The following is a 13,379-nucleotide window of genomic DNA, read 5'->3' as shown; positions in this document are numbered from 1 at the left end:
AGAACCTTTTCCAGAACCTTTCAGGTTGTGGCGTGTTGAGTTCCCTGAGCCTTAGCTGAGATCAGAACCTTTTCCAGAACCTTTCAGGTTGTGGCGTGTTGAGTTCCCTGAGCCTTAGCTGAGATCAGAACCTTTTCCAGAACCTTTCAGGTTGTGGCGTGTTGAGTTCCCTGAGCCTTAGCTGAGATCAGAACCTTTTCCAGAACCTTTCAGGTTGTGGCGTGTTGAGTTCCCTGAGCCTTAGCTGAGATCAGAACCTTTTCCAGAACCTTTCAGACCTGTGGCGGGTTGAGTTCCCTGAGCCTTAGCTGAGATCAGAACCTTTTCCAGAACCTTTCAGACCTGTGGTGGGTTGAGTTCCCTGAGCCTTAGCTGAGATCAGGCGCTGTCCAGTTCCTCGCTGGCTCTCCATCTTCAGCTGTTTCCTCAGAGCACCCTGTGGCCTGGTTGGTTCTGGTCTTTGAAGCCGTACCATTCAGGCCGTGTGCGCCTCCACAGCAGGGGGCTGCAGGTGGCGTTTATGAATGGACGCTGCGGAGGTGTGAGCGTGTGCAGGGGAAAGGTCAGGATGCCTTCCTCTCCCCTCTTCTTCTGCTCCTCTTCCCACGCTGCCGCAGCGATGAATCACATCACAGGGGAAGTGGCTTTGAAGCCGAGCGCCAGGCGACCGGCCCTCTCCTCTCTCAGATAGATGCGCCTGATGACAGGCGGTGCTTCGCGGCGTCTGCAACACGCCGCTCTGGCATGTCAGCGCCGTCTGGCCGCCACCCCGCCCCTTCACATCATGGAACCGGATGGAGAAGCGAGGCAGGGAGGCTCCTGATTGGTAGCTTTGTGTGTCGTGTGGAAAGGTCAGCGATAAGCTGCTGTTTGACCTTATCGCTGCGCCGGCTTAAGCCCAGCTTCGTGGCATATGATATGAAAAGTGCAGGGATGAAAGAGGCTCCTCCACGGCGAGGAAACAACGTGACATCAGCTGCTGCTGGGATGCCGCCCCAGAAGTGTCTTAAAACGAATAAAAAGATGCAAACAAGACCATCGCACCGTGCACGAGCCCCGAGTGTGTGCACGAGCCCCGAGTGTGTGCACGAGCCCCGAGTGTGTGCACGTTAAGGAGCCAGCAGCACCGGAGGCCAGGTTCGGCAGATTGATGGTCATATTTCCAGGGGTTGGGTTGAAGCTGAATAAGATGGAGGGTGGTGATGGGATGGGTATGTTGCCAGTTAAGCATCAATGGGTATGTTGCCAGTTAAGCATCAATGGGTATGTTGCCAGTTAAGCATCAATGGGTATGATGCCAGTTAAGCATCAATGGGTATGTTGCCAGTTAAGCATCAATGGGTATGTTGCCAGTTAAGCGTCAATGGACGTGTTGCCAGTTAAGCATCAATGGACGTGTTGCCAGTTAAGCATCAATGGGCATGTTGCCAGTTAAGCATCAATGGTTATGTTGCCAGTTAAACACCAATGGACATGTTGCCAGTTAAGCATCAATGGACATGTTGCCAGTTAAGCATCAATGGGTATGTTGCCAGTTAAGCGTCAATGGACATGTTGCCAGTTAAGCATCAATGGGTATGTTGCCAGTTAAGCATCAATGGGCATGTTGCCAGTTAAGCATCAATGGGCATGTTGCCAGTTAAGCATCAATGGGCATGTTGCCAGTTAAGCATCAATGGGCATGTTGCCAGTTAAGCGTCAATGGACATGTTGCCAGTTAAGCGTCAATGGACGTGTTGCCAGTTAAGCATCAATGGACGTGTTGCCAGTTAAGCATCAATGGGCATGTTGCCAGTTAAGCATCAATGGTTATGTTGCCAGTTAAGCATCAATGGGTATGTTGCCAGTTAAGCATCAATGGGTATGTTGCCAGTTAAACACCAATGGACATGTTGCCAGTTAAGCATCAATGGACATGTTGCCAGTTAAGCATCAATGGGTATGTTGCCAGTTAAGCATCAATGGACATGTTGCCAGTTAAGCATCAATGGGTATGTTGCCAGTTAAGCATCAATGGGTATGATGCCAGTTAAGCATCAATGGGCATGTTGCCAGTTAAGCGTCAATGGACATGTTGCCAGTTAAGCGTCAATGGACGTGTTGCCAGTTAAGCATCAATGGACGTGTTGCCAGTTAAGCATCAATGGGCATGTTGCCAGTTAAGCATCAATGGTTATGTTGCCAGTTAAGCATCAATGGGTATGTTGCCAGTTAAGCATCAATGGGTATGTTGCCAGTTAAACACCAATGGACATGTTGCCAGTTAAGCATCAATGGACATGTTGCCAGTTAAGCATCAATGGGTATGTTGCCAGTTAAGCGTCAATGGACATGTTGCCAGTTAAGCATCAATGGGTATGATGCCAGTTAAGCATCAATGGGCATGTTGCCAGTTAAGCGTCAATGGACATGTTGCCAGTTAAGCGTCAATGGACGTGTTGCCAGTTAAGCATCAATGGACGTGTTGCCAGTTAAGCATCAATGGGCATGTTGCCAGTTAAGCATCAATGGTTATGTTGCCAGTTAAGCATCAATGGGTATGTTGCCAGTTAAGCATCAATGGGTATGTTGCCAGTTAAACACCAATGGACATGTTGCCAGTTAAGCATCAATGGACATGTTGCCAGTTAAGCATCAATGGGTATGTTGCCAGTTAAGCGTCAATGGACATGTTGCCAGTTAAGCATCAATGGGTATGTTGCCAGTTAAGCATCAATGGGCATGTTGCCAGTTAAGCATCAATGGGCATGTTGCCAGTTAAGCATCAATGGGCATGTTGCCAGTTAAGCATCAATGGACGTGTTGCCAGTTAAGCATCAATGGTTATGTTGCCAGTTAAGCATCAATGGGTATGTTGTCAGTTAAACACCAATGGACATGTTGCCAGTTAAGCATCAATGGGTATGTTGCCAGTTAAGCATCAATGGGTATGTTGCCAGTTAAACACCAATGGACATGTTGCCAGTTAAGCATCAATGGGTATGTTGCCAGTTAAGCGTCAATGGACATGTTGCCAGTTAAGCATCAATGGGTATGTTGCCAGTTAAGCATCAATGGGTATGTTGCCAGTTAAGCATCAATGGGCATGTTGCCAGTTAAGCGTCAATGGACATGTTGCCAGTTAAGCGTCAATGGACATGTTGCCAGTTAAGCATCAATGGGCTTGTTGCCAGTTAAACATCAATGGGCTTGTTGCCAGTTAAGCATCAATGGACATGTTGCCAGTTAAGCGTCAATGGACATGTTGCCAGTTAAGCGTCAATGGGCATGTTGCCAGTTAAGCATCAATGGGCATGTTGCCAGTTAAGCGTCAATGGGCATGTTGCCAGTTAAGCGTCAATGGGCATGTTGCCAGTTCTGCATCAATGGGTATGTTGCCAGTTAAGCATCAATGGGCATGTTGCCAGTTAAACATCAATGGGCATTTTGCCAGTTCTGCATCAATGGGCATGTTGCCAGTTAAGCATCAATGAGTATGTTGCCAGTTCTGCATCAATGGGTATGTTGCCAGTTAAGCATCAATGGGCATGTTGCCAGTTAAGCATCAATGGGCTTGTTGCCAGTTAAGCATCAATGGACATGTTGCCAGTTAAGCGTCAATGGACATGTTGCCAGTTAAGCGTCAATGGGTATGTTGCCAGTTCTGCATCAATGGGTATGTTGCCAGTTCTGCATCAATGGGTATGTTGCCAGTTAAGCATCAATGGGCATGTTGCCAGTTAAGCATCAATGGGCATGTTGCCAGTTCTGCATCAATGGGCATGTTGCCAGTTAAGCATCAATGGGTATGTTGCCAGTTCTGCATCAATGGGTATGTTGCCAGTTAAGCATCAATGGGCATGTTGCCAGTTAAGCATCAATGGGCATGTTGCCAGTTAAGCATCAATGGGCATGTTGCCAGTTCAGCATCAATGGTTATGTTGCCAGTTAAGCATCAATGGGTATGTTGCCAGTTAAGCATCAATGGGCATGTTGCCAGTTAAGCATCAATGGGTATGTTGCCAGTTAAGCATCAATGGGCATGTTGCCAGTTAAGCATCAATGGGCATGTTGCCAGTTAAGCATCAATGGGCATGTTGCCAGTTCAGCATCAATGGTTATGTTGCCAGTTAAGCATCAATGGGTATGTTGCCAGTTAAGCATCAATGGGCATGTTGCCAGTTAAGCATCAATGGGTATGTTGCCAGTTAAGCATCAATGGTTATGTTGCCAGTTAAGCATCAATGGGTATGTTGCCAGTTAAGCATCAATGGGCATGTTGCCAGTTAAGCGTCAATGGACATGTTGCCAGTTAAGCGTCAATGGACATGTTGCCAGTTAAGCATCAATGGACGTGTTGCCAGTTAAGCATCAATGGGCATGTTGCCAGTTAAGCATCAATGGTTATGTTGCCAGTTAAGCATCAATGGGTATGTTGCCAGTTACGCATCAATGGGTATGTTGCCAGTTAAACACCAATGGACATGTTGCCAGTTAAGCATCAATGGACATGTTGCCAGTTAAGCATCAATGGGTATGTTGCCAGTTAAGCGTCAATGGACATGTTGCCAGTTAAGTATCAATGGACATGTTGCCAGTTAAGCATCAATGGACGTGTTGCCAGTTAAGCATCAATGGGCATGTTGCCAGTTAAGCATCAATGGGTATGTTGCCAGTTAAGCAGCAATGGGCATGTTGCCAGTTAAGCAGCAATGGGCATGTTGCCAGTTAAGCATCAATGGGTATGTTGCCAGTTAAGCAGCAACTGCACCAACCGGCGCTCGCTGATAACAAGTTACGAAGCAGGAAAAAGTCCTGCCTGAAACGCTTAGAAACGACGCCATCTTTAACTCAGCGACGGTTAGACTCAGAACTACAGGTAGAAAACTTATAAAGCATGAAAAACGTTCTGGTTAAGCTTCACTCCTTCAAAACACGACTTTTCTCCCTGAAAACAGCTTCGGTCCCGGCTGTAAAAGGCCTCTGAAGCAGGCTGTGCAGCAGAGGAGCCTTTCTGTTCAACAGAATGACATTTATTTTTGCAGCAGATGCTCTAATCTTTGCCTACTTTGTTGGGATTACTGGATAATTTCCCCCCTTCTGGGAACTGTTTGGTCAACCTGGTCAACATGTGCAGATGTGCCGACTCAAATGAATGTTAGGAGCCAAAGTTCGTCTCGAGTTGAGAAGCTTCTGAGCTGAATAAGGCGAGCCGTTAACGGACTTTTACCGTTGTATCCAAACCCCGGACTTTAGCAGCTGTTCAAGGCTCATTTCTCCATCTTTAAGGGAAAATAACCCTCAATGTGTTCAGAAATAGAACAGAAATAGAACAGATTTTAGAACAGATTTTAGAACAGATTTTAGAACAGATTTTAGAACAGATTTTAGAACAGATTTTATCCACATTAAGACGTCATGAAACCAAACACTTAACTTAAGCTGAACTGTATTCTGAATTGTTTTATCAGCAAATGTCCTCCAGAAATGTCTTTTTGAGTTAATTTTGTCTCTTTTGGAAGGAAACACTCAAGATTTTAACTGGAATTTAATGAACTGACATTAAGGATTAAAAAACTCATAATAATGAAATAACAGGAAGCTTTAACAGGCGTTAAAGACACAGATGGCCTCACATCTGACTCTAGAATACTTTGGTATCCAGAGGAGTTCATGGTGGACTCAATGACTGCAAGGTGCCCAGGTCCTGTGGCTGCAGAACCAGCCCAGATCATCAGCCCTCCACCACCGTGCTTGACAGCTGGTATGAGGTGTTTGTGCTGATATGCTGTGTTTGGTTTCCTCCAAACGTGCTGCTGTGCATTAGGACCAAACATCTCCACTTTGCTCTGGTCTGTCCAAAGGACATTGTTCCAGAAGTCTTGAGCTTTGTTCAGATGCAGCTTTGCAAACCTAAGCTGTGCTGCCATGTTCTTTTTAGAGAGAAGAGGCTTTCTCCTGCAGCCCTTCCAAACAAGCCATCCTTGTTCAGTCTTTTTCTAACTGTGCTGCCATGACCTTTAACCTTTAACATGCTAACTGAGGCCTGTAGAGTCTGAGATGTAGCTCTGGGCTTTTTCACCTTGGGGTGACCTTTAACCTTTAACATGCTAACTGAGGCCTGTAGAGTCTGAGATGTAGCTCTGGGCTTCTTCACCTTGGGGTGACCTTTAACCTTTAGCATGCTAACTGAGGCCTGTAGAGTCTGAGATGTAGCTCTGGGCTTTTTCACCTTGGGGTGACCTTTAACCTTTAGCATGCTAACTGAGGCCTGTAGAGTCTGAGATGTAGCTCTGGGCTTCTTCACCTTGGGGTGACCTTTAACCTTTAACATGCTAACTGAGGCCTGTAGAGTCTGAGATGTAGCTCTGGGCGTTTTCACTTTGGGGTGACCTTTAACCTTTAACATGCTAACTGAGGCCTGTAGAGTCTGAGATGTAGCTCTGGGCTTTTTCACCTTGGGGTGACCTTTAACCTTTAGCATGCTAACTGAGGCCTGTAGAGTCTGAGATGTAGCTCTGGGCTTCTTCACCTTGGGGTGACCTTTAACCTTTAGCATGCTAACTGAGGCCTGTAGAGTCTGAGATGTAGCTCTGGGCTTCTTCACCTTGGGGTGACCTTTAACCTTTAGCATGCTAACTGAGGCCTGTAGAGTCTGAGATGTAGCTCTGGGCTTTTTCACCTTGGGGTGACCTTTAACCTTTAACATGCTAACTGAGGCCTGTAGAGTCTGAGATGTAGCTCTGGGCTTCTTCACCTTGGGGTGACCTTTAACCTTTAACCTGCTAACTGAGGCCTGTAGAGTCTGAGATGTAGCTCTGGGCTTTTTCACCTTGGGGTGACCTTTAACCTTTAACATGCTAACTGAGGCCTGTAGAGTCTGAGATGTAGCTCTGGGCTTCTTCACCTTGGGGTGACCTTTAACCTTTAGCATGCTAACTGAGGCCTGTAGAGTCTGAGATGTAGCTCTGGGCTTCTTCACCTTGGGGTGACCTTTAACCTTTAGCATGCTAACTGAGGCCTGTAGAGTCTGAGATGTAGCTCTGGGCTTCTTCACCTTGGGGTGACCTTTAACCTTTAGCATGCTAACTGAGGCCTGTAGAGTCTGAGATGTAGCTCTGGGCTTCTTCACCTTGGGGTGAACTTGCTGGGACGTCCACTCCTGGGAAGATTGACAGCTGTCCTGAATGTTTTCCACTTGTGAATAATCTTTCTCTCTGTAGAATGATGGACTCCAGATAGTCTGGAAATGGCCTTATAACCCTTCCCAGACTGATGGGCAGCAGCAGCTGCTTCTCTGAGATCATTGCTGGTGTCTTTCCTCCTTGGCATCGTGTTAAACTGACAGAACTCCTGCTTTTATAGAGCTGCTCACACTGACTGAGGATCAGTTAATCAGAGCATTGATCAGTTAATCAGAGCATTGATCCGTTAATCAGAGCATTGATCAGTTAATCAGAGCATTGATCAGTTAATCAGAGCATTGATCAGTTAATCAGATCATTGATCAGTTAATCAGAGCATTGATCAGTGAATCTGAGCATTGATCAGTTAATCAGAGCATTGATCAGTTAATCAGAGCATTGATCAGTTAATCAGATCATTGATCAGTTAATCAGAGCATTGATCAGTTAATCAGAGCATTGATCAGTTAATCAGAGCATTGATCAGTTAATCAGAGCATTGATCAGTTAATCTGAGCATTGATCAGCAGCTCCTGGCTGCTTCTTTACCCTCTTATTTCCTGCAGGAAGGGTTCACTTAGTTTTTAACTCACTGTCTCTGTGTTTTGTTGTAAAACCTCAAAAATGAAAGATGGTGCGTCTTCTTTGCTAAACATGTGCTTGTTTCCTGCTGTTTTTATGGAATTTGTGGATAAAAAAGTAAAAATGTGGCGTTTCTCGTGTTCTCAGAGATGAAAGTTTTGCTTGAGGGTGAAAAGGTTTTATGTGTGTTTTAAATCAGTCCCAATGTGCTCATCTCTGAAATAATCCGAGTCAGAGCAGGTCATGATGCAGGTGGTTTGTGAAGAAGACGGGTTTATCGTGTTTGCACAGTGGGAAATAAAAGAAAAAGCCAATAAACCTGCTTTTACCACTGCTTTATGATACCTTCAGATGCAATAAAACACCAAAGTATCGCCTTTCCAAACCGCAGCTCCATCCTTCAAGGAAGCACTCAAGTCCACGTCCAAGGCTATCTGTGGGGGGGGGGGGTCCAAACAAGCCGAGTAACCTGAGAGCGCTGACCTGGGCGATGGGCCGTATCGGGGGGATCAGCGGCGTTATCGCTGGTGATCTCTGAACCTTTTTCCAGCCCGATCCACCTCAGCTTAACCCCGTGACCCCAGCCCTTCATGCACCGACGCCGCTGTGTGTGTGTGTGTGAGTCTGTGTGTGTGTGTGTGAGTGTGTGTGTGAGTCTGTGTGTGTGTGTGAGTGAGTGTGTGTGTGTGTGAGTGTGTGTCAGTGTGTGTGTGTGTGTGTGAGTGTGTGTGTGTCTGTGTGTGTGTGTGTGTGTGAGTGAGTGTGTGTGTGTGTGAGTGTGTGTCAGTGTGTGTGTGTGTGTCTGTGTGTGTGTGTGTGTGTGTGTGTCTGTGTGTGAGCGTCAGATAAGAGCATGCATGTACGTGCACGTGGGTGAAGGAATCTGCAGATCCTTCAGATCAGTCCAGGTGTGTTTCTGTATCATTTTGACTTTCTTTCCTTTTTCTCTCCTGAGATTCTTCTCATTCTTCAGCTCTTCTTTGTTTACTTTGTTTACTGTTTATTTGCTCTTTCGGATCGTTTTTTTACGGGAACTCGGCTCGGACCTGTTGGACCTCTCCCTGTGACCCCTGTGACCCTCTGTGACCCTCTGTGACCCCCTGTGACCCCTCCCCCGTCCGGCGGCCGGCTGCCTCCAGCCTTAAGTTAATATAAATACACATTTACACTTATAATGCATAATATAGATCAATCAAGTGCTAAAGTGCTTTAACTTGTGTTGTTTGCATGGAAGTCTTCTAGAAAAACTGCTAAATTTCTAACTGCATTTGTGTTTTTGTAGCTTTTTAACATATTCTTGTTATTAATTGTTAGTTTGTCTTGTCTTGAGCATTATGTAGATTTTGTGCATTATGGGGAATTATTCTGGCGATCTTGAATTAGATTAAGCAGGTATAGAAAATGGACTGATGGTAAATCAGAGTAAATCAGAGTAAAGCAGAAGTTAAAGCAGGGTATGCATTCGATAATGGTTTCGTTGGCATCCTTTTTGAAAATCTCCATCAGATCCACTGCTTCCAGTCTAAAAGATCAAGATGGCAGCAGCCAACATGCTAACCTTGACCCTCAGAATGGGATTGAACAGCCTCGCGGGTAACAGGTTTGATCTGGTTTTTTCAGTCCGTAGTTCCCTTCCTGTCAGAATGTTGATGCTAAAATGCTGCGGAGCGACTTTAAAGGGAAGCATGTGTTCGGCCAGCCAGGAAAGATGAGGTGTGGACCTGCAGATGCTCTCAGCTCCTCTCCCATCAGGACACTGAGAGAAGAATGCAGAGTGTTTTGGCTGCAGATGTCGTAAACCCAACACTGTAAACAGGGCCGCTGCCAGCAAGGCGCGTGCAGGAAACTGCCGGCTTTCACAGCTGGACGCAGCAGCAGTCTGAGCTGCGAGAGGACGAGTGTCGGAGGAGGTTTCTGTGCTTTCAGTGGGGCCAACGAGTCTTTATAAGTCATTATAGCTGCTGATTAGCAGCCAGGAGTTATTTCTGGCATGAAATACGTTCATCTGCTCACCGAGAACAGTTTGGTGAAAGCCGGCGTCCTTCGGAAGATATTTAGATAACTGGAGATTAACTGCAGACATTATGTTTTGTCTCATTGGCTTATATCAACGTGTTAAATCGGCCGACAACGCCTCCAAAAATAAGGTGTGACAGCAGAAGTTAACGTTGTCTGAATTTGGTCCCCATTTGGTCCCCGTATGCGACGCATTAAAGCTTCGGTTCGTTCTACACGGGGGTTTTCCAAGAAGAAACTAAGTCGTCATCGCTGCTGATTAGCAGCTAGCAGCTAGTTAGCAGTTAGCTGTAAGTTAGCAGTTAGATGTAAGCTAGCAGTTAGCTGTAAGTTAGCAGTTAGCTGTAAGTTAGCAGTTAGATGTAAGCTAGCAGTTAGCTGTAAGTTAGCAGTTAGCTGTAAGTTAGCAGTTAGATGTAAGCTAGCAGTTAGCTGTTAGTTAGTTATTGATCAACTGGCTACTCGCGGCTAAAGGAGAGCTAATGGAGGGATTTCTACACAGGCACTCTACTGGGACCACTTCATCCACACGCCCCGAACGAGTCTTTAGCTGAAACCTTTAAACAGCAAATTAAAAAGGTTGTTATCGACCGTAAAGATGCAAAGAACTAAATAAAAGCAGTGCTTCCCACATTATTATGTTTGTCTCATCGGCTTATATCAACGTGTTAAATCGGCCGACAACGCCTCCAAAAATAAGGTGTGACAGCAGAAGTGAAGTTGTCTGAATTTGGTCCCCATTTGATCCCCGCATGCGACGCATTAAAGCTTCATCCTTTCGGTTCGTTCTACACGGGGGTTTTCCAAGAAGAAACTAAATCATCATTGCTGCTGATTAGCAGCTAGTTAGCAGTTAGCTGTAAGTTAGCAGTTAGATGTAAGCTAGCAGTTAGCTGTTAGTTAGTTAGTTAGTTATTGATCAACTGGCTACTCGCGGCTAAAGGAGAGCTAATGGAGGGATTTCTACACAGGCACTCTACTGGGACCACTTCATCCACACGCCCCAAACGAGTCTTTAGCTGAAACCTTTAAACAGCAAATTAAAAAGGTTGTTATCGACCGTAAAGATGCAAAGAACTAAATAAAAGCAGTGCTTCCCAGATTACTGTGTTTTGTCTCATCGGCTTAAATCAACGTCTTAAATCGGCCGACAACGCCTCCAAAAATAAGGTGCGACAGCAGAAGTTAACGTTGTCTGAATTCGGTCCCCATTTGGTCCCCGCATGCGACGCATTAAAGCTTCATCCGTTCGGTTTTCCAAGAAGAAACTAAGTCATCATCGCTGCTGATTAGCAGCTAGCAGCTAGTTAGCAGTTAGATGTAAGCTAGCAGTTAGCTGTAAGTTAGTTATTGATCAACTGGCTACTTGCGGCTAAAGGAGAGCTAACGGAGGGATTTCTACACAGGCACTCTACTGGGACCACTTCATCACAGCACAGTTTATTCACTCCGGTAAGAACGTCCATCTTACTCAAAGTCCTCGTTCACGTTGTCTAAATCTGATAAATATCCTGCCATGTTGCACAAAACTATCAGCAGCAAACTCTGTGTGAAGTTAGCCGACTGTCACAGAGCACGGAGTGAATAAACTGTGCTGCAGGGGGGCGTGTGGATGAAGTGGTCCCAGTAGAGTGCCTGTGTAGAAATCCCTCCGTTAGCTCTCCTATAGCTGCAAGTAGCCACATAACAGCAGCTATGAGCTAACAGAGCTATAGCACACGTTCATTCATTCATTCTTCTTAAAGTATTGGTGAAATAAAGACAGATAATGCCTTATTTAGAGGCTGCATCCTCTAAGCCCCGTTCACTCCGTTATATGGATATACACCGATCTCGAGTTATCTAAATATCTTCTGAAGGACGCCGACTTTCACCAAACTGTTCTCAGTGAGCAGATGAACGTATTTCATGCCAGAAATAAGGTCTAAATAAGGTTTTAAAACACCAGAGTTCCCCTTTAAAGTAAACTTTCTCTCATAGAAAAGTCATATTTGACGATGAGCTTCAATCCTCTCTTTGGTTTTTCTGCTGTATGAAAGTAAAACTACTTGTTCTTATTGAACACTGAGCAGCAATAGATGTAATTAATGTAGTTTAGACCTGCTGTATGATGGTGTCTGTGGGGACGTTACATGGTTCTGAATGGACTGAATGGGGGGAAATGGACAGATTAGTACACCTGCACCTTGTCTAACAGACAGGAATTAGATATGTGGCTGTTATAATCAAACATTTAGGGGTCGTGGTAACCCCCCCGTGCCCCACACTGGTTTTATGTGTTCCAAACAACTTCATATTAACATAACCCAAGAGAAATTGAGGAGAATGTCTGTTGCTTTTAACTATTTATATGTGATATGGGCTCAGCCCCCCTTGTCTTTGAATCCCAGAGACGGCCCTGCTGTCAGCCTGAGCACTTAGCCCTGGTTAGCTGCTACAAACAGCTGTAAATCCTGCTTAAATCATCCCAGAAAGCACCATCCAGGACCTCAGAGCTGAGTTCTGCACACAAACGATCTGTCCTGTGGTAAACGTGGAGTTCAGCAAGATGTGCTCATTCAGGTGAAGGTTGGCAGGTGTTCTGGTGACACATTTAGATGTCTTTTCAACCAAAAAAGCAGCCTCCATGAGTCTCTGAGCAGCATCCAGCCTGTGAACTCTACCTAATTTCTTCTTCTCTTGCTGATGTTGGGTGTTTGATGCTTTCAGAACTCTACCTAATTTCTTCTTCTCTTGCTGATGTTGGGTGTTTGATGCTTTCAGAACTCTACTTAATTTCTTCTTCTCTTGCTGATGTTGGGTGTTTGATGCTTTCAGAACTCTACTTAATTTCTTCTTCTCTTGCTGATGTTGGGTGTTTGATGCTTTCAGAACTCTACCTAATTTCTTCTTCTCTTGCTGATGTTGGGTGTTTGATGCTTTCAGAACTCTACCTAATTTCTTCTTCTCTTGCTGATGTTGGGTGTTTGATGCTTTCAGAACTCTACCTAATTTCTTCTTCTCTTGCTGATGTTGGGTGTTTGATGCTTTCAGAACTCTACCTAATTTCTTCTTCTCTTGCTGATGTTGGGTGTTTGATGCTTTCAGAACTCTACTTAATTTCTTCTTCTCTTGCTGATGTTGGGTGTTTGATGCTTTCAGAACTCTACCTAATTTCTTCTTCTCTTGCTGATGTTGGGTGTTTGATGCTTTCAGAACTCTACCTAATTTCTTCTTCTCTTGCTGATGTTGGGTGTTTGATGCTTTCAGAACTCTACCTAATTTCTTCTTCTCTTGCTGATGTTGGGTGTTTGATGCTTTCAGAACTCTACCTAATTTCTTCTTCTCTTGCTGATGTTGGGTGTTTGATGCTTTCAGAACTCTACCTAATTTCTTCTTCTCTTGCTGATATTGGGTGTTTGATGCTTTCAGAACTCTACTTAATTTCTTCTTCTCTTGCTGATGTTGGGTGTTTTCTTCTTCTCTTGCTGATGTTGGGTGTTTGATGCTTTCAGAACTCTACCTAATTTCTTCTTCTCTTGCTGATGTTGGGTGTTTGATGCTTTCAGAACTCTACCTAATTTCTTCTTCTCTTGCTGATGTTGGGTGTTTGATGCTTTCAGAACTCTACCTAATTTC

The sequence above is a fragment of the Leuresthes tenuis genome, unplaced genomic scaffold, assembly GCF_036924035.1.
Source record: "Leuresthes tenuis unplaced genomic scaffold, fLeuTen1.0.hap1 SCAF_1, whole genome shotgun sequence".
NCBI classification, from domain to species: Eukaryota; Metazoa; Chordata; class Actinopteri; order Atheriniformes; family Atherinopsidae; genus Leuresthes; species Leuresthes tenuis.
Note: the sequence above shows the minus strand (reverse complement) of the source record.